At 39.3% G+C, this 26341-nt stretch overlaps 1 protein-coding gene and 1 long non-coding RNA gene across 12 annotated transcripts in view; one reads left to right on the top strand and one right to left on the bottom strand.

The window, feature by feature from the left end:
• Window positions 1-26341, top strand: part of PDE4D (phosphodiesterase 4D) — a 1508086-nt gene that overhangs the window by 1181189 nt on the left and 300556 nt on the right. The gene's annotated exons all lie outside the window — the stretch shown is intronic.
• Window positions 20435-26341, bottom strand: part of LOC113928874 — a 70706-nt gene continuing 64799 nt past the window's right edge. The window contains exons 2-3 of the long non-coding RNA XR_003521990.1: window positions 24880-25014; window positions 20435-21797 (exon numbers count right to left, since the gene is read on the bottom strand). This is a non-coding gene — a long non-coding RNA (uncharacterized LOC113928874). The remainder of the gene's footprint in view (window positions 21798-24879; window positions 25015-26341) is intronic.

Genomic DNA, 26341 nt, shown 5'->3' with positions numbered 1-26341 from the left:
CTTGGACCTCCAGAATTACGCTGTGTTTCATGATGAAACATTAACCTGTGTTTAGTACATTTCATTGTCAAGATATATTTAAGGATTTCAATTAAGTGTTTAGACAAAAGAGAGAAACTTGGTCAGACAGTGTAATTTCTGAGAACAATTTACTTATGAAGCAAGCATTCTGATTAGATTTAACCTGGGCCTTCCAAAATGGTTTATGTCAATGCTTTTCTCTAGGGAGGTTTCTTAAGGTATGACTCCATGAAAACATTGGCATGGAAGTCTGCCATATTTGCCTCATCTTGGGGCTCTAAGTCAACAATGCTGATGTAACAGTTGTCAAATGAGATAAGTAACAGCCCAAGACTTTCCCTTCCAGTAGGTATAGTCTCATGGAAAATCACCTTTGAATCCAACAGATGGAATGAGGCCACTGGGTGTAGCCAAAGGGAAAATCCTAAAGGAAGTCCCCAACTGGTCAGTCTTCTCTGCCTCCCATTCTTGAACTTGGTAAAGCATTCAAAATGTCCTTCCTTTAGAGGAAGATGCAGTCAGTGATTCACCTATTGACAGAGAGCTGCTTGTGGAAAGTGTGGCCCCGCCACAGTACAGCGGCAGCAAGATCTGATGAGCAGGTGAGCTGCCCCTTTGCATCCTTCCAGGCCTGCACTTGGCTCAGATGAAAAGCTCAGGCTTACGAGCTGCCAGAAAGTGTCTGGCACAGAGCCCACCTGTTTTCTCCTGTGCAAGTATTCAATTGACTCGATTCCTCAAAGAGCTATGTGCCGGTGAAAGTGAGTTCATTGTTGACCTTTAATTGCCCTGAGGTTCTAATGATGTGATGGATGTGAATGTGATTTTTGAAATCACAATGCAAGTACAAGATAACTTTTAGTCATTATTTCAGTACCTGAGGAGAATGTAAAAATAAAGAGAGCCACCAATTTTACAAGGTCCCACATGAGATAGCGTTGTTTTCCCACCTACTGCAGGCATCTAGAACGTGTAGCTCATCTAGGCTGTCGATTTGTGAACTGAGTATTGAAGTCACTTTCCTTTGTTCTACAACACGCCCTGGCGATACTTCCACCATCTGCTGTGCACGTGGGAAATCTGTGCACTTTTTCAAACAATGTGAGACAAATGCCCAGCTAGGTTAGCCTAGTGTTTAAAGCATCATAGAATGAACTCCTAAAAAGCAGCTACACGTATGTAATACCTACTATATGCCAACACCATTCTAATGTTTTATATATAGTAAGTACTTTATTCTTAACAATAAACATATGAGGTATGTAACTATGATTACCCCCATTTTACAGATGTGAAAACTAAGGAATAGAGAGATGAAGTGGTGTGTTCCGAATCACACAGCCACAGCTAGGAAACGGCAGTCAGACCTCAGATCTTACTGGTCTGTCTCCAAGTCTATACAATTGACTGCTGTACCATATGCTTTTAAAATATTGGTTTATGACTATTGTGCTATTTCTAATAGTAGACATAAGGTTTTTCTGTTATTTATATTTCTTCTTTGTCTTCTCCTTTGGATCTAGGAGCACATGTAATATTACCAGATTTTAGCTCATAAGAAACTTCTCTGATGATCATACATAAAATAGTTTACATTTGTAGTACATTTATGTATTGTTAAATGTTTCTCCTTATGGTTATCTCATTTGATCCCCTCATTAGTCTTTAGAATGCATAGGGCTTTATCCTCTTTTTGCAAATGAAGAAACATCAGAAAGATTAAACAGTTTGTTCAGCTTCACATCACAAGTTTGTAGCAGTTCTAAGACCAGAAATCAGATTTCCTGGCTCTCAATCTACAGCCCTTTTTCCAGAATGTCATACTGTTCCCTCATTTCTTTGTCTTATAGTTTGAAAAAAAAAAAAAAGTGAGAAGTTTAAGAATCCTAACAAAACCGGTGAACAATTTTGTGAGAAACATTTAGAATAATTTTAGATAATTTTAGTTCTCACTAAAGTAGAAGGTGAAAACACATTATGTTAACGGTGGGCTAGGTCAAGTTAAGTGCACATAGCTTGGTTCCGGCTTATTAATTTTCATTTCTTGGCCAGCTAATGTGAACACCTTGAAAGGACAAGTCTCAAGTGCTCTCTTGCTTTTTGCTATTGCTTTTTTAAGGTAGCTCATTTGCACTCGTTTATCATTCCCTTCCTTCACTCAGCCCCAGAAGCTGTGTTGCTAATTATTGACCCAGGCAAGCCTCGAAGAGGACAAAGGCAGGTAAAATTGAAGTGCTCTTTATGTACAATCAAAATGCATTTTCCATTTTTCAGAAGGAGCAAGGCATTTTTAGCTGTGAGGTTCAGAAACCATTCAGTTGTATGAGCACTTGAGCTTCTCTGCTAAGAATCACAACTCAGTTTTTCAAAAAACTTTTTTTTGATATTTCATTTACAGCCAGTTTCTTGGAGTATCAGGGTGTATGCATGTAAATTTTTCCTTTCTGTATTAACATGTAAGACAGGGCAGCATAATAATGTATTTATTCATTCATTAATATTTCTCTAAGAGTTACCAAGAGTGAAGAATAGTGCTAAATATAATGGGAAATGTTTAGATGTAAAATTAGCTTATCACAGGACCGGACACATGGTAGATGCTCCAGAAATACTTGTTAAGCTGAAATGGGTTATCCTATGAACTGTATCCCCCTGCCTTGGTATCTAGTCAGGAACTTATGAATTCATGAAATATACGAAGATCATATATTTCATGGAATTTAAGAATCATCTCATATAGCCCTTTTATTTTTAAGAGATGACGCAGCGGAGAACCCAGGCAAATTGTATGAATTTTCCAAGAACACACATCTATTTGGGAGGATACTGTTTTCATCATCATGATGTGTTTTAGAGATTACACCTATGTCAGTATCTACGGTGCAGAGCATCATGGGAGAGGAGCTGATGAATGTCCTAGAACAGTATTACCGAATGAAAATATAATGCAGGGCGCCTGGGTGGCTCAGTCGTTAAGCGTCTGCCTTCAGCTCAGGTCATGATCCCAGGGTCCTGGGATCGAGCCCCGCATCGGGCTCCCTGCTCGGCGGGAAGCTTGCTTCTCTCTCTGCCACTCCCCCCGCTTCCCTCTCTAATTCTCTCTCCCTGTGTCAAATAAATAAATCAAATCTTTTAAAAATATATATAATGCATACCGCAATTTTAATTTTTTAATAGCCACCTTTAAAGGGTTCAAAAAAGTGAAATTAATTTTAGAATGTACTTTATTTAACTGCATATATCCAGAATATAATTTCAAGATGTAATCAATATAAAAATTGTTAATTGGCTATGTTAAATTTTTTTGTACTAAGTTCTCAAAATCCAGAGTATATATTATACTTTTGACAATATCAGTTTGGACTAGCCATATTTCAAGTACTTCATAGGTAGGTCCATGTGGCTTGGGGCTACCCTATGAGACAATATAGCTCTAGTATCACAGGGGTAAGATTACTATGCTTTTTTAAAGCTACAGTTTTTTTTATTATTTCTTATTTTTAAAGTTTGATTTTAATGTAAAGGCCCAAAAGTAAAATTCTACCTAACTGACTCAACAAGATAAAAAAAAAATTAGAATGACCTGTAACCATTAGAGAAATTGAATCAGTACCATTTTAACCACCCCCTCCAAATTAGTAAATAAACCAATCGTCGAAAGTATTGACTCAGATCATTCTACCTACAACTTCTACCAAACTTTCAAAGAAGAGGGAACTTGTCCCTTTTACAAATTGTCTCATTTTACAAGTGACTATCCTTAAGTATACAGTTTCCTTTGCAGCACTAGTAGAAGCTTAAATTGTTAACTAATTTTTTAAATGTGATCAGACAATAATCTTAGTTATCATTACTATCATTATTTTTCACTTCCTTCTGAAAATGGACAATTAGTTTTATTATGGAGAAATAGCAGGATGCTACTGTTTAACAGACTGCTGTATAGGCCCTCCGTGCTTAGCACTTCATAGTAAATGAAAAAAAAAAAAGAAGAAGAAAGAAAGTAGGAAGAAGTTATCCGTCAGAGGAATCTAAGCTTGCCAATTATTTTTAGAGATTTATAGACCAAAAATCGAGGTTTTCTCTTTCTCGCTATTCTTCAAATTCCTGTTTCTAATGAGAAATTCTGCAGCAGTAGAGGCTACTGCATTATTCGATGTTCAGTCCACAAAAAGCTAATGTAATTGTGGGTTTGGCTGTCACCTTGACCTTTTCTTGGATCTTTGCTCAAAGCTTAGGTGAATATGTTGGGGGAGGCTTTCCTCTTTTACATTTGTCAGCTTTCGAAGTAAAACCAGAGCTGGCCTGAGAAAGAAAGAGAAAGGCAGGAAGCAGAACAGAAAAGCTAGGTGACATTTCTCTAGGCTTCTGAATTTGCTACAGCATGATCCCTGTGATCATTTCATACTCAGCTTTTCAAAGGGCTATCACAGTTTCATTTTATTTTCTGGCCCAGGGGATAAATCAGTTGACTTCTACAGCCTTTTCCTCAAACGCTGACTCCAATTCTCTACATGGTACCACATTAATAATGTTTTCCTTTTCAGCTGTCATCAGGCCGTGCAGCCTTCCAAGATTTTTTTTTTTTAATTCTTTGTTCTTTTACAGTTCCTATATACAAGCACGGATTGTTATTAATATCAGTGCAGTGAGGAAGATAGACAAGTGTTAGAATCTTTTTAGCTATAACAGAAAACTGTAACTCAACTGGCTTAAAACATAAGCCCGAAGTGGGAAACTCAAGTCACTCTAATTCAATGACATTATCAAAGTCCTGTCCTTCGTTAATTTTTGCCACCCTCAAGTACTGGTGATTTTTTTTTTTTTTTTTGGCTTGTTCCCCCATGATCTCAAGACGTCTGTCACAGTTGTAGCTATCAAAATTCAGATAATTATGAGAGGTTTAAAAAAAAAAATCTTTCTTTTTAAGTCTTCTTTTAAGATGAAAAAACATGTTTCCCAAACATACTTCCTGTGTCTGACTTCTCTTCAACGTCTCATTTTTCAGAATTGTATCACATGTCCTAACCAATTACTACCGCAGAAATGATACCTCCATGATTAGTTGGGACAGTCGGGTTTCCCTCATGGGAGCTGGGTCTGAGACTCGCCTCACTGTTACGTACATGCAATGGTGTGTGGATATTTGAATCGTATTAAGGGTCTAATTAGAAGGAGAAATGGCTTTTGATTGGGACCCCTCTAGAGTCAGCCACAATGTAATCAGAACAGTATTATAGGGTAATAAGTGCAAGAGGAAGCATCTAAGTTCAGGACACTATAGAAACACACAAGAAGGACATCTAGCTAGGGTTATGAGAACAAGGGAGAGAGAGTCAGAGAGAGTGGTCTCCTAAAGAAAGTTACCTGACCAGAGAAATAAAGGGTATGAGAAAATAACCAAGGGAAGGGTGGTGGGCGGCGAAAGAAAGTATCAGATGGAATATCACATGCAAGTGACTGGGGATAAGAGAGAACATAGTGGGCTTGGGGAAATGCAAAAAATTCAGTTTGCCTAAGGTATAGAGCACAAGGAGGGCATCAATTTGAAATCAGACTGGAGAGGAATACTAAGCTAAATAATAAGTCTAATAAGTCATATAGAAATTTATACCTCATATTTCTGCAGTGGGGAGCCAATGAAAGATTTTAGGTAGCAAATGACATAATCAGATTTGCACTCAAAAAAAAAATCTCTTTAGCGGCTGTGAGAAATTGGTTTGTATATGATTAAGAGTGGAGGTAGGAAAGGGTGAGAATCAATTACAGCAATCCCGGGGGAAAAAATGGTGATGCGGCTGCAGACAGGTGGATAGATTTAATTGATATTTGGGAGTTTTGACTAAACAAGACTTGGTTAAAAGGAGAGGAGAGGAGTGGCGATCCATAATTACTCAGAGTTTTGACATGGTACCTAGAAGGATAGAGATGATGTTTATTTAGGATAACAAAGGAGAAGCCAACTTGGAGGGGAGATGGACTAATTTACATTGTACTTAATTAGTTCGAGAGGCCTATTCTGTCTGAAATTCAAGAGAGATATTCCTGTTCTTAGAGTACTTTCAAGTGCTAAGGGATATATTCCCCAGGAAGTGATGTAGACCTTTCTAGAGGTACTATATAATTTATTGCTAAAGATGCGAAGTAAAAAAAAAGTCAGATATGGTTTAGAGAAGAAGGAAATGCTTCTTCCTGAGGAATAAAAGAACAGGAGAATCTGAAATTAGACAAATGGGAATTGTAGAGGGATGGGAGCACTGCACTCTCTACGAGGCATGGCAATTCGCTGGGTTGCTAGGGCAAGTTCGAATGGGTACGACAAAATGCAGTTTGTATTGGTCAGAACACCTAGGATCCCAGGAGAAAAAAATTATACATATTACCTATAATAATCTTTATTGCAAGGTGTGTTAGTTATAGACACAGTAATGCTACATAACAACCAACCATAAAATATCAGTAGCATGTAACAATAAGGCAATTGTTTCGTGCTCCTGGGTCTGCTAGTGCGCTGGGGTGGCTCTGTTTCAGGCTGCCGGTTACCTTCATGTTTGTTCCTCCTGTTTCTCCTTCTTCAATCAGCGGTTTCCCAGGGCCTGTTCTTCTCATGGCCGAGTTGAGAACTCCCAGAGTGGCAAGTGGAAACATTTTATAACTTGTAAGACCTCAATTTGAAATAGGCAGTATCATTCGTGCCCACATTCTGTTGGTCAAAACGTACAATATGGCCAAGCCCAATATCATTCAGGGAGTTGGTGGGGGAGGGAGAGGACAGGGAAGGACATTTGCTGAATAATAATCTAATCTGTGACACAAGGATAGATAGAAATTTGAGTTGTGGGGCGCCTGGGTGGCTCAGTCGTTAAGCGTCTGCCTTCGGCTCGGGTCATGGTCCCGGGGTCCTGGGATTGAGCCCCGCATCGGGCTCCCTGCTCGGCGGGAAGCCTGCTTCTCCCTCTCCCACTCCCCCTGCTTGTGTTCCCTCTCTCGCTGTGTCTCTGTCAGATAAATAAATAAAACCTTTAAAAAAAAAAAGAAAAGAAAAGAAACTTGAGTTGTCATGGGATTTGACCATCCGCCACACAGTTCCTGGAAGATCAGGGTTCTCAACTGGGGAGTATCCATTTGGCTTCTTAGACAAAATCAGGAGAGCAACCAAATTTGAGTGGCCTCCTTTTTTTGCATATACTTATGCTTTCCAAAGGGATGACAGGGGCCCATAAACTGCTTATGGAGCTGATTAATTATTGGTCAGAATCAGAACCAGAAGCTTCATGACCATCTCATGGTCATGATTAGTTTCTTTTAGTTTCATGCAACAGTATCAGTCTATTCCTCAAGGACTGGTTAGAGGTTAACATTACCTCCCCCGCCAGCACTACGTGTGAGTGATAAGAACTAAAACATTTAAAAAAGTGATTTCACTATTTTCTTTAATATGTAGTTTCTGGACTTCTTCCAAAAATGTAGCACATTTGTGAAAGCCACGCTAAGGCCTTGTGCTGGTTATTATACTAATAATGTGTCTTAATTATCTCTGAGAAAATATGTGGCCCATGGAAGTGACATAATTTTCCCATCATGGCACAGCTAAGTTACGTATGTTAGACCTGTAGATATCCTCCACCTATGCTGTCTCTAAATCTCTCCTTAATTGCTTCATAAGCAAGAGATTTTAGCCATTTTTGAGTTCCTAATTGCGACTATAATTGCGTTAATTGGTCCATAAATTCTCAAGCCCAAATAGTCTCATGGTGCTTGAGTAGAGCCGTCTGTGCGTGTGGGTGTGTCCTATTTTTAGAAGATCATCGTTTAATATGGCTACTGGTGACAATAGTTATAAAATACTCCAGGGGAGCTCACTTCTTGTCTCTCTTCACTTCCGAAACTCCACTCAGCGCCTTTCTCAGTTCGTTCGGTGGCTTCTGTGCTGCTAGCAATGACCAGGGACCCAAGAAGACCACGTACAGTGAAAAAAAAGTGGCTTCTCCAGGAATAGTTCTGTCCTGAGATTCTTTTTCATATCAGAGACGATAACGTGTGACTGCTTCTCTTCTCTCCATCCCATAGACATTTCAGAACAAAGCTCTGGCTTTTCTCTTCTGATTACTTTTCCATTGCAGACTTTTCTTGATATTGGAGGACTTGGAGAGAGAGGGGAGAACAGGGGAAACACGAAAACAAGAAGATGAGCAAGAAACCATATTTAAAAATTATATTCGTATTTAATCTTTCACAAATTAAATCTTCCTGAGATCCTTAAATATTAGCTGTTCCAGGGATTGTGCTTGAAAAATCAGATTCCAGCCCTGAGCCTAAGTATCTTGTACATCTGAGGACTCATCACTGCACCTGTCATGGGAGGAGGTCTCAGTCAAAGCCAGTTGCCCAGAGCACTCTCCCAGGGAGCGGGAGAGAAGACGTAGTCTTGGTAACATAGCAGATGTATTTTGAGAACCCATGAGGATGCCATGGGTTGGATGAATAAGAGTAGAAGAGAAGTCAGAAGAATGAAAGCACAGTTGACATAATAAATGGGAACTGAACAAGGTACAGATAGAGTCAGGTCAAGTTTAATATGAACACTGTGAGACTGTGTTCCGTCTGTGGGTTAAGGACTTTTCCGGCTGGGGTGAGTCCTTAGAGCAGCAGACTTTGGAAATGGAAGAACTTTATTCTATTTGCTTCAAATTTATCAGTTGAAAAACTGGTGGAGTACTTAATTGGTTTGTCTTGAAAAATTACCAAATTCAGCAAATCATTGCTGCTCGGTTGGTGGGTTGCATGGGGAGTGAATAAACAAAAAGTAAGGAAGGGAAGGGGGAGGATGGAAAGAAATGAAGGAGGAAAGGATGCAAGGGAAGGAGATCAGGCAGGAAAATAGGGCTCTGATTTTACTGTTTTTGAAAGCCACACTTTATCATTAATAAATTATAACCTCTAATCAAACCTTGTACTACTTTTTTCAGTCTTCATGACCTAGATTCATCACATCTCAATGGTTTTTGGATTTTAAATAGGTGATTATTAGCATCTCAAAGTTTTTTTACAGGTTGCTGAAGACAAAATATAGATAACAAATTATATCAAATAAGTATAATTATAAGTAAATGCTTTTAAGTTAAAATTCAATAAGGTGTTATGATTAAAAGTATTTCACCCTACTTTCCCCTTGTTTAAAGGCTTCTCATAAATAATGTCTTATAGAGTGTCTGTAAAGTCTGGAAACACAGATAAGTTTCTATTTTAATAGACTAAAGATGTCCTTTTTGATATTATGTGTAGTCACCTGTGTTTCCAGACTAAGTGTCAAGAATTGTTCTAAGTGCTTTATATGCATTAATTCATTTAGGCTGCTTGGTTAGTATTTCTGTAGCTTTATCAACACTTCACCCCTAAAAGTGAGTTTCCCTACAAACACACACACACACACACACACACACACACACACACACTTTTGCAGTTGGAATTCTGATTATTGTGGAATTCTAAAACATGAGAGCACAAGATTGGCCACAAAGATTCAGAAAAATGTGCTTGGGGATGTCATCAGGACTATCCTGGCATTTAGGCGTGGGGGCCACATTTATGTGATTGGCTCCTCACCAATCCTTGGCAGTAGTTTTATTTCATTGCTTTCTAAGTGGGGCATGGATTTTTGTTTTATTTTACTCTTTGATGTTCTTCTTCGTACTTACAGAAATGGCTCAGGGTTTAGAAGGTATCCTCCCATCTCTGCATTTGGAAAAATACATTTCGACACCGTCTGATATGGAAAATTTCAAGTCATTGAAAACTTTTCTATATTGTTTGTAAAAACAATTTCAAACAGAGTACTTTTTGCTTTCCCAGCAGAATTTTAACTGGGCTTGTGTAAGTATTGCAAGTGCATCAACTATAGTCAGTAAACCTAAGAGACAAAACTATAGCATACCGTAAGTATAGGTCACCTCAGAAATATTAGTAACGTCCTTTTACACAGACTTGGCTGGTATTTTACCCACACAAAAGAAAAAACACAGTATCATGGCTGACGTTTATATAGGACCAGCCTAAGGCTAGCCATAGCTGTGTCATTTCCATGATTTCTCCCCATCAGTGGAAAATTACTCTCAGCTGAGCTGGAGTCTACAGACTGTGAGCAAATGTCTGTTTCCTTTTCACAACTGAGTGTTTGAAACTCTTTTCAATTGGTAAAATTACCATTAAAGGTCAGAGATTAGTTTTTCATGCATGATGGATTCCATTTGCTTTAAAAGTATTATACCAGGAGGCTAGACTTTTTTTCCTGAGTTTAGAGCCAAATTAGAATTCAAATAGTCATAGTTTGAATCAACTCCAAACCATTTCGTTTCATTTATTTTCCCTTGGCAAAATGATATTTTTTTTTAAATGGGGAGGAAGGGCCTCTGGGAAGAAAAATGTATACATATTCTCCCATATTTGAAATTAGCATGCAGTCTAAGGGTACTGAACACCAGTTCCACAATTGAGTTTAACTTGTCTTTCAATAGATTCTAAGCACTTTGAAAGTAGGGACTTTGCTTTTTTTTAAATAAAATACCCTTCGTACTTAATAACTTGTTCTCCTTTTTCTGTGTGTTGTCTTAACTAACGACTGCCCAAAATGAATATAAAGACTATATTCTTCCATCTTCTTACAGGAAGAATTTCCCAACTTCATGACCGGTGATAAAAGATCATAAAAATTAATCTATATGTAGATTGAGCTAAAATATTATAACATCTACAGCCATCTTGTGCAGAAAGATACTAGGCTTACATAGTTTCTTTCTTTCTTTCTTTCTTTTTTTAGATTCGATTTATTTATCTGACAGAGAGAGACACAGCGAGAGAAGGAACACAAGCAGGTGGAGTAGGAGAGGGAGAATCAGGCTTCCCGCGGAGCAGGGAGCCCGATGGGGGGCTCAGTCCCAGGACCCTGGGATCATGACCTGAGCCCAAGGCAGTCGCTTAACGACTGAGCCACCCAGAAACCCCTTACATAGTTTATTTCTTAAACACACTGTTAATTACAAACACACACACCCAATTGTAGAACAAGAAGTTAAAAAAAATCTTGCCTATCGTTCTAACACAAGTGCACAATAATTATAGTTAACATGTTTTTATTTTAGTTTTTTAAAGATTTTATTATTTGAGAGAGAGCATGAGCCGAGAGGGGGAGAAACAGACTCCCTGCTGAGCAGAGAGCCTGACACAGGGCTTGATCCCAGGACCCTGAGATCATGACCTGAGCCGAAGGAGCCACCCAGGTGCCCCTAGTTAACATTTTTTTAAACATTTCTTTATATATTTTATTTTTCCATGAATTATAATCAATCTACAAATGTACTTTTTGGCTCTGCTTCATTGACTACAAGAGAATTCCCCTCGTTGAGAATCTTTTTTGTATTTTAATGACTTTTTTGGTACGTTTCAGTTAAACAATTTTGGTTTAACTCTACTGTGTATATTCTATAAGTTGCTGCCCCTCAGGGAACAGATTTTTCTTTCAAAAATGGAAGAGAATACAGAGAATTTTGTGGTTTAAGTTAATTCATGGCTGCATGTCATTAAATTCAATCTCATATCCTTGCCAGTTTATAAGTATGTGTCTATAGTTATGTGATATAAGCAAATTATTCAACTGTACTGTACCTCAATTTTCTCATCTGTAAAATGTGGATAAGATACAGAGCCGGTAATGGCTAAATGCTGTATTGTTATTGTTAGTATTATTTTTAGTCTAAAATTTCCTCTGATCTAACAGAAAAGACCAATCTGGGACAGTGCACTAGATTTGTTAGTAAACCATGTGACATTTTTTGAAATGTCTTCAGTATATCCCAGACCGGAAGAAACTGTGACTTATTTTAAATGTTTATTATGTATTTTTATTTATGAAATGTTCATTATGTGTTCCTTCTCAAGGTATATGTCATTAGTTAACTTAAAAGTTCTTCCCTTTCTCATTTGTCAAAACTCTATTGTTCCAGGCTTAGTTTACATAAACAGGAGAATGGTCTTTAAAGGAAGAAATAAGGTCAGTGACAACCAAGATTCCGTATGTTCTTTAATCTTGCTGCCTTCCAAGACACTAGGATCGGACACTTTAGACGCACATCTGCTTTGATTTGAGGAATAACTGAGTGCTGAGTCTATCATCATAACAGAGGGCCTGGAAATATCAGAAGGTAGAGAGGACTGGTTTATAATAAGCAGTCTGCTCTTAGCTCTGAGACTATTCAGCTGCATAAACTCAAGGGAACTACATGGAAAAATGAAAGGAGATGCTTTGGGCTTTAGAGCTTTTCATTTCCTGTGAGCAGCACATCCCCTCCCCTTCTCTAATCATATCCCCATGTCCTCACATCGTGTCTTCCTGCTAATTCTCTGCCTGTGCCTGAGCCAGTCTTCAGTTGTTGATGACGGTAAAAAAGAGGTTAAGTCAGACTTAAGTTGACTCTGCTGCCTGAAGGGGCTGTGACTCTTTGTTAGACCAACAGGCCTGTAATTTGGGGTGTCATATTATGCTGCAGAGATGTAGGGTACGATGACCTAAAATGTATCTCCTTAATGAAAAGGCTCTTGGGGAAGTCTGGTGGTCCCCTGCGTAGATGCTACTATCTAAGTGTAGCAATGTGTTAATTGATTTTGATAAAGAGTTGAAAAAAATCAGTAACTGGCCTCCCTCCCACTGACTGAAGAAGGCAGAGAACGCATGTACAGTGGCTCTGTGCTCCTCCTCTAGTGAGTGGTATGAATGCAGCTACTCCTGAAAGGCCAGAATAGGGCCTTCTCACAACCCTCCTTGGCCAGGGGTTTCCCTTCTTGCCAGTTGTTGTCCACCAAGCCAGTGGGTGCTCTCAACGTCTAGACAAGCGCCAGAAAAATCTCCTTTGGCTGAGATGGGCACTGGCCTAGTAGAGGCAGCTGGTGTGTGAAGAAGGAGTATCACCAGCTCTGACATCTCAAATTATCAACATGGCTTGACACCTGCGGCGTTGGTACCTGTCTGTCCTGTAGCCTTGAGGCTGTGACCAGTGTTTCTTGAGTGACCATAGTCTCAATCCCTAAATAGATTTGGAAATACTCCGGTGACACAGCACTTGACCTTGGCATCAGGTTTGGGACTTCAGTGTCTAAGGACGTGCTTTCTCATTTCTCTACCTCTGCCCATGTATAAGGTAGCAGATATTTTCATAGAGCCAAGAAAGACAGGTGGCCAGTGGTTATCCTGGCATCTGTTCTCCTCAGTCCAGTCGCTGTGCCAACTTTTACAGACATCATCAGCTAAGTTTGGTGGAAACTGCTTTCTCCATCCACAACTGAAACTGACACTACCCACATTCTAGAGTTCATTATGCAAAGCTGTGTCTGCGGATAAGTTAATAAGGAGTTTTGAAAAATCAACTGGATGTAGCCTTTTCCTCTTCCATGTAAGCCAGATGATTTCCCCACTTCTTCCTCTACCTGAGTATAGTTTGTATGCAAATCAGCAGCAAGATGGAAATTCACTCTGAGCTTTATGATGTTTTTAACCTGCTGAGGTACCTAACCCTTTATACATTTCCTTCTTCCCCATTTCTAACCCAAAATACACTTTCCATCACTTGCTCTAGAACATGATCACCTATTTTTTCACAGTCGAGTTAATGAGCACATCCATCACCTTAGAGTGCCCCCCCTTTTGTGTGTGTGTGTGTGGTAAGATCACTTAAGATCTACTCTCTCAGCGTATTTCATGTATACAGAGCAACATGCACCATAGTTACCATGCTGCACGTTAGATCTCCAGAATTCATTCATCCTGGAAGTGAAAGTTGGTACCCTTTGACTGACATATTTCCATTTTTCCCACCCCACCCCCCACCCCGGCCCTTAGTAACTACTGTTTACTTTGTTTCTATGAGTTCGACTTTTTTATATTCCATACATAAGTGGGATTCTACACTATTTGTCTTTCTCTGTCTGGCTTATTCCACTTACCGTAATGTCTTCCAGGTTCATCAATATTTTCTCTAATGACAGGATTTCTTACTTTCATACGACTGAATAATATTCCATTGTGCTGTGTACATTTTCTACATCCAGTCATCTCTCAATGGAAATAGGTTTTTTGCATGTCTTGGCTATTGTGAATAACGCTGTGATGGACATGGGAGCACAGATCTCTCTTCAAGATGGTGCTTTCATTTCCTTTGGATATATACCCTGTACCGTAGTGGGATTCCTGGATCATGTGGTGGTTCTATTTTTTGAGGACCTCTGTACTGTTTTCCATGTGGCTGCACCAATTTATATTCCCACCAACAGTGCACAAGTGTTCCCTTTCCCCACACCCTTGCCAATACTTATCTCTTGACTTTTTGATGAAAACTATTCTAACAGGTGTGAGGTGATAGCTCACTGTGGTTTTGATTTGCTTTTCTCTGATGACTAGTGATGTTGAACACCCTTTCATGTACTTGTTGGCCGTTTGTGTGTCTTCTTTGGGAAAATGTCTATTCAGAGTCTCTGCCTAGTTTTTAACTAGATTATTTAGGGTTTTTTCTATTGAGTTGTATGAGTTCCTTATATATTTTGGATAGTCACCCATTTCAGATATGTGGTTTGCAAATATTTTCTCCCATTCTGAAGGTTGCCTTTTCATTTTGTTGATGCTTTCCTTTGCTGTGCAGAAGCTTTTTAGCTTGATATAGTCCCATTTATTTATTCTTATGTTTTTATTTTTATTTATCTTTATTTTTGCTTTTTTTTTTTTTTTTTTTTGCCTGTGCTTTGAGGACCACATCCAAAAAATCATTGCCAGGACCAAAGCCAGGAAGCTCCTACCCTGTTGTCAATATTTAAGCTACTTCTATAACATAAAAAAAAAACACATTCAGTATTCAAAAAAGGAGCTCAGGGGCGCCTGGGTGGCTCAGTCGTTAAGCGTTTGCCTTCGGCTCAGGTCATGATTTCGGGATCCTGGGATCGGGATCCTGGGATCGAGCCCCACATCAGGCTCCCTGCTCAGAGGGGAGCCTGCTACTCCCTCTCCCACTCCCCCTGCTTGTGTTCCCTCTCTCGTTGTGTCTCTCTCTGTCAAATAAATAAATAAAATCTTAAAAAAAAAAGAGCTCAGATAATATTTTTTTAAAGAGCTAGCTTTAGTGATCATAAACATGTAAGAAAAAGTCATTTTCAGTATTTCATAAACGTTATGGTTATACTGATTCCAAATCCAAATAGAGATCCCCAATATGCCTTTGTGATTGTAAAGCCTTGTATATCTGAAGCTACAAGCATTTATAATGTTGGGGTTGGGGCCATTATCTGTCTTTACCTTTTGGTCAAATATTTAAGTGATTATGAAAAGTCTGAAAACGTCTTACCCTTATTTGTTCTCTCATTTCTTTTCTTATTCTCTCTCTCTTACATTCAAACCACCTCAAAACTCCTTTCTATTTCAGGGGCACCTGGGTGGCTCAGTCAGATAAGCGTCTGCCTTCGGCTCAGGTCATGGTCCCAGGGTCCCGGGGGTCAGGGTCCCTGCTCAGTGGGGAGTCCGCTTCTCTCTCTCTCTGCCCCTCACCCTGCTCGTGCTCTCTCTCTCTCAAATCAATAAATAAAACCTTAAAAAAAAAAACTCCTATTTCTACTTATGAAATGGAGATCCAAATCACACCAAAATGTCTATCTACTCCTCTCCCCCCACTTAACATTTCAGATGGGCTTTTTCCTTCCTAAGGATTTAGCGAGGAAAAGAGTCAAAAAGGTCCTTTACTGGCCTCATATCTGAAGAAAATCTGTCCTTTTCTTCTCCCCAAGTTAGAATACTTGCTATAAATAATTGGAGATTCAGAAGCCATTCTGATATAGCTGGCTTTTAAATAGTGTTCACTAATGAGCAACATAATATGAGTCTATGGTGGCTCCAGGTTTGGTGTTTGTTTGTTTTTTTTATTTTAGACAGACCTTGCTAGAAAAGGGACATGATTCAGGCAATAACTCTGAATTGAAGATTTATTGTTGATTTGATTTGACAGTATCTTTAGTGTGTTCATTTTATTAAGGAATCTACGTCAAGCAAGTGCACATGCACGTAGAGGTGTGTGTGTGTGTTTCTGTTTCCATTTGTGTATGTTGGTTTCACCTGTAAGAAAATATACTGATTTAACCCAGGCAAATAAATTGATATTTCCATTTCTTCTAGAAATAATACATTCATTTGCTAATATATAATCTATCCATATGACCCCCTAACACACACGCAAAAATAGTAAAGTGTATTATCGGTTCATGTTGTAAGCACTGTGAGGCTGTAATTTTTTTTTCATTTCACTGTTTCTCATTAACCTTCCCTGTGGCATCCTAGCTCATATGTATGTGCCAGATATTGAAAAGGCCAAAGGACAAAAAAGAGAGGGGATATAGAAAAGAAAGGAGGGACTTGAGAAAACTCAACAATTTATTAAATTAAAATGATAGCAAATTCAGTGGTTGACAAAGAACAAACAAATATAACAATCTCACTCTCACTTTAATCAACTTTCATTTATAGTTCCCAAGTCTCGATTAAAACTCTTCTTTGGTGTCACAAAATAGTGGAAGAACATGTTCTGGTCTAAGTTCCCCTAGAAATAAACCCCAAGACCAGGAATACAAGCAGTTTATTTAGGAAGTTCATCTAAAAGAAGTGAAGGAGGGGTGCCTGGGTGGCTCAGTCAGTTAAGCGTCTGCCTTCAGCTCAGGTCATGATCCCAAGGTCCTGGAATCGAGCCCCGAGTGGGGTTCCCTGCTCAGCGGGGAGCCTCCTTCTCCCTCTGCTGCACCCCTGCTTGTGCTCTCTCCCTCTCTCTGTCAAATGAATACATGAAATCTTTAAAAAAAAAAAGTAAAGGGGTGTAGGGAAGTCAGGCATGAAATGGAAGAACACAAATCATGCTTCATCAGGCCGGTTACCACAGGGAAGTGATGCCCAGCCTGACTCCCAGCCTCCGCGAGGCAATGTGTGCAGAACTCCTCAGAGTTATCCCATCCAAGGGGTGAGAAAGCTGGAGTACTTATCTGCCAACCCTCCATCCGTCACCTGTTTCTGGGGATCATTAACAACCCACCGATTCTGTTTTTTTTTTATGTATGGGGTAAGCATGTAACCATGGCCAGAATATAGCCCTTAAGCAGAGACTCATAGGTATAAAAGAAAGACAGAGAGAGAGAGAGAGAGAGAAAGAGAACCAAAAACCCTCAGGCAGGGAGTTGCAGGTATTTGGAGTAACCGGTTTTGAGAGGTAACCAGTTTTAGGGGTCATAGACACTGAGTCAATTTTATCTGCATGTGTGTATGAGTATTATGAATCAAGACCTCTCTTCGTTCTATGTGTTTGAAAAATTTATAAAGAACTATTATTTTTGTATTCGTATTTTGGATTTCGAATCTGTAACACCAAAGATGATCTTAATATAGAGCAAATTCGTTTTATTTATCACAAAATCAGATGTACAGTCATGGGTTTATTTGAAGTTCTCTGTAGACTGCCATTTGAAATAAGAGCTTCCATAGGGTGAGATTTAAAGGTATTTTTCTGTAAGCTGTTTAATTATAAGGGGCTTTAAAAATACTTTATCATATTGTAAACCTTCAAAACAAAATGATTAATCATCTCATGAAATCTGTAGGAAATATTTCTTAAATGTCACTCTCAATTACCACTTCCAGAGCTAAGTGGTAAAACAACTGTTTCCCTACTGGCTAAAATGCGGTCTCACCAGATACAAGATCAAATAACCCTGTGGTTAATTGAGCTTTCTCTTGGTTTAGGAAGAAAAATGCAAGGCTCTATTTATGACTAATTCAAGGATTTTAAGAATTTCTCCTAAATCATTTCAGCAATAAGGCAAAAACAGAGGCCTGGAATGCCAAGGTCAGAGGCCACATCTCAGGTCAGGGCCTGACTACCTTCTACCACAGTTTCCTTGTGTGGTCTTCTACCCAGATCTCCCAACACCGCTCCTCTCATAAATTGTCCCTTTCACCGACCCTAAAGAGCCCATTCCAGTTTGGTTGAAAAGTTCTTGATCTAACCCCAATTTCTTCATCAAGATTTTTCTGATGGGGTAACATTAGATACTGCTGCAGATACCTCTCCTGCCTCACTCGTGCTTTTTGTCTCTGCCATGCTTCACGAGGGAATGGCTTTCTCTTCCACCAGCTTGTAAGCCCCGTGTCTAAGAGGATCCTCTCTCCTTGAAATCTTCTGACTGACCGCTTCACAAGGCATTTTCCTTCTCTACTTTCTTGTCCTAATATTCATGATCTGTGTCATTCATTCATTCGTCCACTTGCCCCGTATTCACTGAGGGATTCCCGTGTGCCAGGCACTGCTGTAGTTCTAAAGACATAGGAAGATACAACACAGGCAATGCCTGTGCTCATAGAACACAGACATAGGGGTAGAACTAGAACTAGTTCTAGACATAGAACTGCCCTGGAAGGTGAGACCTACAATGGAGAACAAAACCTTTTCAGATATGATAAGAACTATGAAGTGAATAAAACACAGTCATGTCCTGTTTTTCCTGGGCATACGTCTTTTACTATCCATCTCTATTTTTATTATAACCTCCCGAAGCAACACTCCCTTCTTTTATTTATTCGTATTTACCACAGTGACCCATAAATATCTACTGATCCATCTTCTTAAGTGTGTGATACTCTTCTAAATATTTGACGATTTGGGATTTATGTGAAGTTGGATTAAGTTGATAATGTCATAACTACAGTAGCTATTGCAAGGAGGGACACATTTTACACTTGTGGGAGGCTTAACCAATGTCACAGTTGGTAGATTTTGTTATAAATGGTTACATCTGAAGCTGTCATGGAGATGTATACTTACTTTCCCTTTCAGCTCTCTGTCCTTTACCTCCTTTGAAATCAAAACAGACTCTGCTGGTTTCTTAATCCCCCTAATCTCTATTGACCCCTCCCACAGCAACACATCAGACCCCCATCTCTCCTTTAGAAAGATCTGAAAGCTTAAATCACCTACTTACATTTAATTTCACTTTTAGCCCTGTGTTAATCTTCATGATGGACATGAGGAAGTCCGAGTTCCCAGTTAATGAATACTCTACATACAGTGCCCAACAATGATACATGATGACTCCAATTAGGTGAAAAGGCTTCTGTTTATCAGCATAGAATTCTTCCCTTTGAATTACATGGCAGCTGACCTTCTTTCACCTAGTGAATTTAACCTTTTCTTAAATGCTGGTGTGTGTGCATGTATGTGTGCATGCACACACTTTACTGATTGCTTACTGAACCAGTTTCTGAGCTAGTATTTGGCAACATCAACATCGATTGTATAAAGGCATAGCAGTGTCTAAAGGAGTTAGGCCTCTCCAGACATCAACTTACAGCTACAAAGTAAAGAATAATTATAACTATTTTAGAGCGTCATTTTGAATATGGGAAGAGAAAATATCGATAAAGAACCAAGTTGATAGTAGCATTGAATAAATGCTAGTTTTCTTCCACCTTCTCTGGTTTATGTAACCAAATACTCATTCAACTAGTCACTCAGATTTTGACTAATGATTAGCTAAAGAGTAACAATACAGATTTTTTTTTAATTAAGTCACTAGGATTGGTTGGTTTTATGCATGGATGGAATAGGCATTTGACATTTCATCACAATTAATTCTCCAATTCAAACGTTTCCTCATTAGAGGCCTGGAATGTTTACCATTGGAAATTCCACTGTGTTATGTTATTTACCATATGTACTATTAAAATATAAATACCTGATAGCCTGCTGATGCATTAGCTACTTCACATAAAGGAGTTTCTCAGAGATTAATAGAACAATAAATCAGTGAGTAGTCCTAAACAGTGATGCAAAGAAAATCTGGTAAAACCACCACCACGCATGCCCCAAACTTACTTTGTTTGGCTTCATACTACTGTCCAGACAGCTTTTTTTAAGGGTTTGAGTTAGCACCAGTATTTAATATGGGAAGATGTCTCATATAATTTCAAATTTCTCTTTACAAATGAGAAAAATTGGTCACATTGGGCTCTCTGGGGGATTATCCTAATATTTAAAACTCTTCAAATTGCTTAGTGACCCTTAGCCTTGCTTTCAGTGCCTTTTGAGAGAAAAAAAAAGGCAGGGAAAGGGTAGTACTATTTTTGTAGTTTCTACTCATATTCATTTTTTGGAATGCCTATCATTTTCTATCAACATCTGAATATTTCTGGATTTCTATCAGCCTTTAGCAGTAATTACATTTGAAAGTATAAGTATACAGCGGACAAAAAGTCCTACAACAAACTTAATTTTTTTTTAAGATTTTATTTATTTATTGGGCAGAGAGAGACACAGCGAGAGAGGGAACACAAGCAGGGGGAGTAGAAGTGGGAGAAGCAGGCTTCCCGCTGAGCAGGGAGCCCGACGCGGGGCTCAATCCCAGGACCCTGGGATCATGACCTGAGTCGAAGGCAGACACCCAGTGACTAAGCCACCCAGGCGTCCCAGCTTCTTAACATTCTTAATGACAATCACAAAATGCTATTTTGCATTTTCTCCAAAAGTGTCCTTTTAAGCTGTTCCTAGTTTTTATCCTTAAAAGACACAGACAGTATTTCCTCTGGAGCCATAAACACACTTGAAACATGAGAATCATAATAATACAGCAGTGATCATTTTTATTCATTCCAGAATCCTAATAGTGGAACAAAAGGGAGACACCATCTTCTTTAATGGTAAAGGTTAACATTTATTGAGTCCTTGACTGTGTGTTGAGCACTGTTGTAAGTATTTTACCTGCAATATCTAATATAATTCTCCCAGCCACCCTGATTACACCCATTTTACAACTGAAAAGCCTGAGGGATAGAAAAGTTAATTAACATGACTGGGGCAGGGGACCAAGTTGGGGGTTTACACCATGCCACTCTGTGTATAAGGTGTTTCTAACCACTACTTGGCTGATACTGCTTTCTCTGTAGCGCTCAGAGCATTAGCCTCTGTGCTCCAACTTAGGCTTTTGGGATTTATTTAAAGATGAAAAATATCACTGTATTGTCCCATGATTTGAGAAACAAAGGTAGGATCACCATTTTGCGTGATTCCGAAGGTACAGTTCACACTGTGGCTCGTGTCAGTGGTAGCCTCTGGATCTTGCAATGGACAGCTTGCCCACACCTGTCGTAGCCTTGCTCAAGTGACCCCACACACCAAAGGGTTTTCCTCTTTATTCCTTTAAATGATTCTTAGTGACACTTGCGGCCCCTCAGTAACAGTTTCTACTTCAGTCTCTCCTCATGCTAGGAATGAAAGAACAGAGTTAAGTTTCTACAGCTGGTTTTACATCCTCTCAAGATTGCTGGGCAGTTCCTCAGGGTGAAGTGAAATCCTCTCCAGCTATTTCTTCTGCTGCCAGTCATGTCAAGAAACAGTTGAAGACAAACTTTCTCAGAAATGACCTCTGAGGAGTTGGAGGCAGGGAGCTTACAGGTTTCCCTGAGATGGGCCAGTGGGGCGGTAACTTTTCCATGCCGTTGCAGAGCTGAGTATAAAATGGTGACTCACCATCCTCCTCCGGTAGAACGCACAGTGACCCAGTGTGTGCCCAGTGGTGTGTGACTCCCATTGAGGCAGGAGAGTCGCTCAAGCACTAAAATTTGACCCGGTGGCCTCTGTGCACATGCACTGACCCAGTTACAAAAAGGCAAGAACTCCTCAGCATTCCTGAAGCTATATTATTTCCATTATAGGGCCCTTGAAGACAACAACAATGGAGAAAAAGAATTTGGTAATTGAGGCCTCTGTTGAATATCTCATGCTGTTTCAAAACACTTCATCCCAGTTATTCTTAGAAAACAAAGTCTACCTCAGAGAAAAAATATTGACCATCCTCACTGAGCCATCAAGCAGAGCGGGAGTCAGAGGTTTAAACTTAGATACACCTGTTTCACTTTGGGCTAAAATCGGCTCTCCATGTTTCTATTTTCTCTAATTGAGTAGAAGTGCAACCCCAGTTCAAAGCTACATTCCTGGGACTGAGTGAAAATAAAATTGGCCCTCATGAGGACTCTAATACTTCCTCCTAGGTTATGGAGACACTGCTGGGCCCCAGCAACTATCTTGGTTCACAAGTCACTAACCAGGTATTTTAAAGGGCAATTTAACACATTTTGCCACAACCATGCAGCAATATTATTGTTTTAATTTGGTCATTCAAGTACCCAAACACTGGATTTATTATCTTGCAGTCTTATGTGTTCAGTTATTATGGAGAAAACCTTAAGGAGAGTAATATTTTTCTTCCCAACTAAACTAGTAGGTTCTCAATGGTAGCAACCATGTCTCGTGCTTTTTCATCACCTACGATTTCTAGTATGAGCTAAATCAGGAGTAAGTCCCTGTGGGGAATGCTCGATGCCTTACTTCACCTCACTAGCAGGAAATAGTACACTACCTGGAAATAGTCAACATGCCACCTTGCACGAATCACTTCTTACAAGAATTCCCTTTCCTACCCGATCCCATCTTCTGGGGCCCTGTTATCCATGGCACATATTATGGTCCTCAGTGTTTAGAGCATTTGAGCTTTTTAATGGGCCTACAAAAATACGTGACAATTGAAAAACGAAGCAATTGACTCCAAAATGCAAAAAGGAAATGGCAAAATTAAGATTAGAGTTTAGTGAAATATTCAAAGTATAATCTGTCAACTTCAATAATTGTCAAACAAGTTATTCATAAAAAACTTTATTACATTTGAGGAAAACTTGTGGGCTGAATTTTTTGTCATCTTGCAGGTATTTCTCGAGCATGCTGGATGATTGCAGAGAAATTAGGGCCAATCATTAGTTAAATGAATTTAAGATTAACCAAGTATTATTATTATTATCATTATTATTTTAACCAAGTAATTTTAAAATCAAAATTATATAAAGATCCTTTCCAGATTTTTATAGCAAACATATTGTAGAATGTGAGAAGTGAGTCCATTTTAATTTGTTGGATGTGATGTGGTGGTGGGGCTACAAAGCTGTTAAAACAGCCTTGCTTAAGCTACTACCTATTTGCACAATTGTTACTTTTAAAATAACTTGTTTTTTTATTTTATTGTTATTTTAAATGGCTGCATTTTAAATCAATTATACTTTAGAGTTACTGTAAGGTAACTCATAAGAAAAAGATTAACCATCAGTAGAGAAGTCTGTGAGTCAACCAGAGAATAACTTAGGTCTTGCAGGAATCTTACAGAATTGTCAGCGGAGGGGTGCCTGGGTGGCTCAGTCAGTTAAGCATCTGCCTTCAGCTCAGGTCATGATCCTGAGGTCCTGGGATGCTCAGCAAGGAGGCTGCTTCTCCCTCTGCCCCTCCCCTCCACATTCCTGCTCTCTCTCTCTCAAATGAATAAATAAAACTTTAAAAAAATAAATAAATAAAAATTTTTAAAATTTAAAAAAGGGAATTGTCCGCTGAATGAAATTCAGCTTAAATTTCATGGACTTGGATGGGGAAACTTTCGTATTCTCTACCCATATGGAATAACAATCTGCCCTCAAAGTACAAAGCATTTTGGCAGTATCTCTTCTAGCTCATTTGCTTTCAGTTTTCCATAAAGCAGTACCTGCCAGCTGTTATCCCTTAAGACTCAACTATTTTGCAGAAATATCAAACAAAGCACTCTCTTCAAGAACAAAGGGAACACCCTAGAGTAGTTTCTCTGAAAATCCCAGTACTGTGTTGTTTGCAAGTGTTTTTTTAGAGTTCACTGCATGCCTGGAATGAACAGGCTGTCTTTCTTCCTAGAAGATCACAGATGGACACACAAGGTCAGGTTAAACAGTGTCTAAGTTACTTTCTTTAGGAGCTGTGTCCTAAAAACAAAATTTAACTGTAAGTATAATATACCTATAGAAATTTTTCTTGGGTAAGGAAGGAAAAAGTAGTCTTAATTTTTTTTTTAAAGATTTAATTTATTTATTCATGAGAGACAGAGAGAGAGAGAGAGAGGCAGAGGGAGAAGCAGGCTCCCAAGGAGCAGGGAGCCCGATGCGGGACTCAATCCCAGGACCCCGGGATCATGACCTGAGCCAAAGGCAGACGCTTAACCATCTGAACCACCCAGGTGCCCAAAAGTAGTCTTAATTTTGAAAAAAGAATCAACATAGTAAAATAAAAATGCATTTTTTTCAAAAGTTACTGTTGAATACCACATTTCTATACACCTACAGTCAGGTATGTAAATACTTGAAATATTTGTGAGTCTTAGTTCCTAGAATGAAATAATGATTAATTTCTAAAGATTTCAGTGTCATGTCCACAAAAACGAAACTGTGCTCAGGGGTGGTTAAGTGTACCCATCCTGTCATATTTGTCTAACAGTTGCTTAAACAAGTTAAAAAATAATTCTTTTGGGGGTGCCTGGGTGGCTCAGTTGTTAAGCATCTGCCTTTGGCTCACATCATGATCCCAGAGTCCTGGGATCGAGTGCCGCATCGCATGGGGCTCCCTGCTCGGCGGGGAGCCTGCTTCTCCCTCTCCCACTCCCCCTGCTTGTGTTCCCTCTCTCGCTGTGTCTCTCTCTGTCAAATAAATAAATAAAATCTTTAAAAATAAATAAATAATTCTCTTTTTGAGATGCTGTTTAGTTCTTGAGGTCCTCTTTTTCCCCAAATGATGTTTGGCTCTTATAAAAGACAAATCTAAGTCCCAACTTGAAGCCCTGAGCATGTTACCTAACTTCGTCGGAACCTCAGCTTCCTCAACTGAGGAAATTATAGTACCTATTTCATGAGTCTATTTTAAAAATTAAATGACATGACGTGTGTGCAGAGCCTCTTACCTTGTGCCCGGAACGTGATGAGCCTATCGTTTTCAGATTCCTTCCTCTGGAGTCAGAAACCCTGAGTTCTCTCTGGTCTGGTTCTCCCACTCAAGTAGCTGGGCAAGCACTCTCTTTGTACTTGAGTTCCATCATCTGATAAATGAGTAGATAAAGGCTTCACATGATTAGCGTAGAAGTGAATGTGCTAACACGTGTAAAACACTCAGTGACTCCAAACAGGTTTTCAGAGCACTGGCCGGAATGTAGCTGTCCCCCTCAGAGGCACAGCCATCTCATTCGTAGGCTGGCAGGTAGCCTGAATTGGGCAGATTTTATAGGATGCCACAAGCATTTTCTTGCCAGATGTGGGGAAACTCTTCCTGGAAAAGTCATTCCTTTGAACTGAGCTTCCAAAAGGTCCCTAGGAGAATTCAAATATCTCTGGGTTGAACAGTACATTACCTAATATTTTCTCTAGATTAAGGCTGTTTTTCCTAAATTTTAGGAAAGAACCTTCTCTCCTTAACAGTGATGCTCGGGTCCATTCAGTGCTTGCCTATGACTTTTCCCAGTGTATTTCTTACCGTGTTCCTTTTTCTTTGGGAGAAAATTTTTATCGTAAGGATATGAGAACTCTGTTTTGGCAAAGAAGGTGTCAAGAGTAGCTTTCAGGGATAGAGGCTTATGAAAAAGAAAACAGACAAGACTCAATTTTTGAAATTCCAGCCATGAAGCAAATCCCACAAAAGGGCACAGGAAGAAAATCTGTAAAACGCTTCTTTGCCACTGTTGACTGAAGATTTATTCTGTTAAGCAAACACCCTGTGAGCCAGATATTATGCTAGGTACTGTGAATACAAAGGTGAATAAACCCCATTCCCTGTTTTCAGGGAACTCACATATTGTGGAGGCCCACGTGTCTCTTCGGGGCCAGACCCTGGGAACACGTGCATGCAAAGCCATGATGCCGTCCCCTTAGCCAAATGAGAAGCTCACACTTGAGTGTTCACCAGCACCCTGGTTGGAATTAGCATCAGAATCTAGAGATTTGCGGGGCCCAGGACACCTCATTCAAACTGCAAAGCAGTGAAACTAGAGGAGTTGACCCCTGAGTTAATTCCTGACCAAAAAAAGAGAGGAAAAGGGAAGAAGCATAATGCTGCCAGAGAAGCATGTGCAAAGATCTGAAAGTGACAGCACGGGAGTGCAGATAAACCAATATGTTTTCTCATTCATCCTAAAACCACCCTGGAAGAAGGTAGGTGCTTGTATTGTCCCATTTTATAGAAGGTGTTGAGCATTAATTGAGATTAAGTTGTTTTTGAAGGTAACACAGTCAAAACAGTGGCTCAGCAGTGACTAAGGAACTCCAATGTCCCTATAATTTCCAGAATATCATCATCATCATCACCATCATCATTATCATCATCATCATCAAAATTAACCCAAGATGTTCATAGATTGAATGAAGCCAAGGAGA

Source organism: Zalophus californianus, chromosome 5 (genome assembly GCF_009762305.2).
Source record: "Zalophus californianus isolate mZalCal1 chromosome 5, mZalCal1.pri.v2, whole genome shotgun sequence".
In the NCBI taxonomy this organism is placed as follows: domain Eukaryota; kingdom Metazoa; phylum Chordata; class Mammalia; order Carnivora; family Otariidae; genus Zalophus; species Zalophus californianus.
This window is presented reverse-complemented; position numbering and strand designations above follow the sequence as displayed.